Consider the following 4791-nt stretch of genomic DNA (forward strand, 5'->3'; position numbering starts at 1 on the left):
TGCAGGGGTTATGGCACTTACATTTAGTTAAATTTAAATGTAGTTAAAGCAGGGGTTTGGTGGTGGCTTTCTGAACTATTAGAGTTAGACCAACAGTTTAAAGTAATACAGAAATTGTTGGTATTTCAGTTGAGTTTCGGATATATTGACCAAATTATCAAGAAAGTTTTGGGCATATTTCCCATTCAAAATGCACCAGAAACAGCTATTTCACAGCTATTTCGTTTTAAAAGAACCCCCCAATATGCAACACAAACTTATGCCCTTGCTTGTAAGAAGTCAAAACAGAAAGCAGTAACTTAATTTGCCACCTGCTACAGAATCACACAGTGTTCAGAGACTGCAATAATAATCAGGGTCCTCTGTCCTTCACTATCAACAGATATGAGTTTTATCCATAACATTCAGCTTCAAGTCTAGTGACCATCAACCCAAGTGTCACAAACAGAACAGTGGAAATAAACCAGATTGTCACAAACAGAACAGTGGAAATCATGTGTTTCACAGAAAGGAAAACATATAAATATGCTAAACATTGTGTGAATCTCTAAACTGATTATGAACTTTATTTATCTTAAATATTCACATTACACAGTCAATTCAGGAAGTGAACTTCAATTCTAATTCAATTTAAAGAACGATACAGAGAGATAGAGAAAAAGAGAGGGAGGGGTCTGACTGGACGGATCCTTAAATAGGAGAGTTGGGAGAGGTAGAACTTAACTCACAGGCAGGACAGAGAGAGACAGAGAGAGAGAGAGAGAGACCCAGTGAAGACCTTTGAAGATCTCTGAAGAAGTGAAGCTACAACTGAAGATTTCAGAAGGTGAGATTTCAACATCTGTTCATCTAATACTGTACCTGAATGCATCCCAAATGGCACCCTTTTCCCTTTGTAGTGCACTACTTTTGACAAAGGCCCATAGAGAATATGTGTCCCTGGTCATATGTAGCTCTGGTCAAAAGTAGTGCACTACTTAGGGAAAAGGGTGCTATTTGGAAACTCGATCCTGTGGACCCCAATGGGTGCACGTGTTGGACCGAGTTTGGGAAACACTGTGCTAAGGAATTCAAGTCTGCTGACAAAACTCAGGTCTCATGTCTTCAACCAAGTACAGTAGATTAGCCTAGCACACAGGAATATGTACGCTCCGCTTGGGGTCCCCAGGACCGAGTTTAGAAAACGCTGCCTTAGCAGTTGCATACGTTATATACATAGCATAGGGTTTCCCTGACCTCCCAAGTACCCCCAGCCGCTCCACTGATTTGATATATTCCAGTACAAGCACAGCTGATCCAGCTAATCACCAAGCCGTTCATTAGTTGAATCTGCTCTGATGTGAAAGTACTGGAACACATCTGATAAGTGGAATGGCTGGAGGTCCACTTGGAATAAAGGGTTCCAAAAGGGTTCTTCAGCTGTCCCCATATGAGAACCCTTTAGGTTCCAGGTAGAACCCTTTAGGTTCCAGGTAGAACCCTTTAGGTTCCAGGTAGAACCCTTTAGGTTCCAGGTAGAACCCTTTAGGTTCCAGGTAGAACCCTTTTAGGTTCCAGGTAGAACCCTTTAGGTTCCAGGTAGAACCCTTTAGGTTCCAGGTAGAACCCTTTTGGTTCCAGGTAGAATCCTCTGTGGAAAGGGTTCTACATCGAACCCAAAAGGTTTCTTCCTGGAATGAAAAAGTTTATACCTTGAGCCAAAAATGGTTCTTGAAAGGGTTCTCCAACAGGGACAGTCGAAGAACACCCTTTAGGTTCTAGATATCACCTTTTTTTCTAACAGTGTACTCAACTACAGGTTAGGGGAACACTGCACTCCCCTAATCTCTGAAGTACTCTCTGAATTGGTCTTGACGGCTTCTCTCTTTTGCTGTCTTGTTGTCTTGTTGTCTGTGTGTGTCTCTCTCTCTCTCTCTCTCTCTCTCTCTCTCTGTCTCTCTCTCTCTCTCTCTCCCTCTCCCTATCTCTATCTGTCTCTCTCTCTCTCTCTCTCCCTCTCCCTCTCTCTGTCTCTCTCTCTCTCTCTCTCTCTCTCTCTCTCTCTCTCTCTCTCTCTCTCTCTCTCTCTCTCTCTCTCTCTGTCTCTCTGTCTCTCTCTCTCTCTTTCTCTCTCTCTTTGTATCTGTCTCTCTCTCTCTCTCTCTCTCTCTCTGTCTCTCTCTCTCTCTGTCTCTCTCTCTCTGTCTGTCTGTCTGTCTCTCTCTCTCTCTGTCTCTCTCTCTCTCTCTCTCTCTCTCTCTCTCTCTCTCTTTCTCTCTCTCTCAGGAGACTATCACCATGGCGATGTTGACCACTCTTCTGCTTCTCAGCGCTCTCTTTGCTCTGGGAGATGCAAGGGGTAGCAGAGGTATTCTGATCAAAGGTTTTAGTGACCTTAACACAACACCTAGTGACCTAGGTTTTGGGGTGAGAGTCACTGGACCCAGGTTCCTGGTTGGGGCTCCCCCTGTATTCACTAAAATATAATTCTATACAGGTCTGTTGTGGTTTCATAGCTCTGAAACTGATCTAGGGCTCTATTCAATCCGCATCGTTCAGCTTTACAGAGTGATTGAAATTTAAAAGCAATGTTCCCTCTTTAGCAGAGACTGCATTCACGGTTAACGCTGCAATCTGAAATTACTTTAAATTTTCTATCACGTAATCTGTAACTCTTCAGCTTTACATATTGAATCGAGACCCAAGTCTTTTAAAAAAGCATGTCTCAATCTTCCCTCTGTCCTTGTCTCTCTTTTGTTGTAGGGGATCGGCGTGATTGGCATGATCGGTCTGACTCGAAGGAACACAGTTCTCCTTCGAAGTATCGGCATGATCGGTCTGACTCGAAGGAACACAGTTCTCCTCCGAAGTATCGGCATGATCGGTCTGACTCGGAGGAACACAGTTCACCTCCGAAGTATCGGCATGATCGGTCTGACTCGGAGGAATACATTTCTCCTCCGAAGTATCGGCATGATCGGTCTGACTCGGAGGAATACATTTCTCCTCCGAAAGGTGAGAAACATTTGATCGAGATCCTGATATGCAAACTGCCAACCGATAAAACTTTCAGTTTATGTGATAAAACAAGCAAGCAAAGTGTAGAGAATCATTGTAACATCTAAACCACTGTGAAATATATTTTCCATAACGAAAAACATTGTATTTTCAGCTGCTTGAAGCCGTCATACAAAACCGAAAGTAAAAGACGAAAAATTGAAATTTAAGAATAGAAGCATAGAAATAGCGCACATAGAACAGATATACTGCTTCTTAGACTTGACTTCAATGAGAATGATAGATCTATAACTCACATTTCTATGTGAATTTAGTCAGGTCGCCCAAAAAGTTACATATTGCAGATATAACGGACTCAAAGTGAATCGGTCATTTTTCAACAACACGTGGTTAGCCATGGGGTTTTGTTCAGTAACATCACAGCTGGAACGCACTTTTGACCAATTGTCTGGTGGGTACTAACCATTTCATAATGTTATTTAATGTGATCTCTCCCCCCTACAGAGTGTCATCGCAGAGTCTGCCCACTTGGCTGGCCCAGATATGAGACACACTGCTATCACTACGTCCCCCTCGTGACCACATGGCCAGAGGCAGAGGTACCTGGACGTTTGCTGTAGATAATTGAGATCAGCTGTGTGGGTGATTTTAAGTATTGATGGTTTAATGAGAGATCATCCGCTTATTTAAGGATTTTGGACACTGGCCAGCCGGGCTCAATTTCTACTAGCCAGTGTCCAAAATGTGCTATGTGATAATGGAAAAGACAATAATTGACCTGCATCTTGGGCTAGTTGGAAACATTTTCTACAAGCCTGGTCTGAAAAGCACTATCCTTGGGCTAGCTGGGATGCTATCTCCATCCCTGTCTGGTGGCCATACATTGTTGCAGTTGACTCTGTAGGTTTAGTCTGTGTTCAACAGGGTTGAAAAACTATAACTTGATGTGCTAGTCCTTCTGTTTACCCTTACATTCTACCTCTGTTTAATTCTCTCTCTCTCCTCTCTTTCTCTCTATCTCTCTTTCTCTCTCTCTCCAGAGGAAATGTTTGCTCTTGGGAGGTAATTTGGCGTCAGTGCACAGCCTTCCCCAGTATCGTTTCCTTCAGTCTCTCATCAAAGAGAGTAGAGTTCAGTGCACCTGGATTGGAGCCTACGATGCAATGAAGGTCAGAAGCTCTCTGTTCATCACTCATGAAACATATAAGATGCATTGATTCTTGATGAATCTGAGAGTGGTTACATTTCTCCAGGCCCATCCCTCAGCTTTTTACCCAAACGGTGGTGGGTTGCCAATTAGTTATTTTCCAATTCCCAGATTGCCCCTTTAAAGACAGTAATTACAGTGTAAATATATAGTGTTTACTGTTTGCTGGTGATGCATCCTCCTATGTGCTCTGTAGGAGGGTCTTTGGCTGTGGAGTGACGGGTCCAGGTTTAACTACCAGAACTGGGCCCCGGGGCAACCCTCTAACTACAACCATGGTTTTGTGAAGGACATCACGAATGGCCGGGGGCATTGCATGGAGATGAACTGTGGAGGTACAATGCTGTCACCAGAGTACTCTCCCTCACATTATACGTCAAACATTTGGATAGTTGTAAAATGCATCTTAAAGGGAATTTGTTCCTTTATTAGCTACATATTTATAAAACCAACATAGATACAATACCTACCTTTCTGTGTTTCTCTCTTTCCCAGCTTCCCACCGCCAGAATGATGTTCCCTGCTGGTTTAAACTTCCCTTCCTGTGTTCCAGAAAGCTGTGATGTCCACATTTTAGGAGAGAATAA

General features: G+C 43.1%; 1 long non-coding RNA gene across 1 annotated transcript; it reads left to right on the plus strand.

Annotated features, from left to right (window-relative positions):
* The first annotated feature begins 4050 nt into the window (after positions 1 to 4050).
* Positions 4051 to 4791, plus strand: LOC123487390. The gene is made up of 3 exons (XR_006659748.1): positions 4051 to 4166; positions 4401 to 4539; positions 4700 to 4791. It is a non-coding gene; the product is annotated as an uncharacterized LOC123487390 (long non-coding RNA).

The sequence above is a fragment of the Coregonus clupeaformis genome, unplaced genomic scaffold (genome assembly GCF_020615455.1).
Source record: "Coregonus clupeaformis isolate EN_2021a unplaced genomic scaffold, ASM2061545v1 scaf1688, whole genome shotgun sequence".
Classification (NCBI taxonomy): Eukaryota; Metazoa; Chordata; class Actinopteri; order Salmoniformes; family Salmonidae; genus Coregonus; species Coregonus clupeaformis.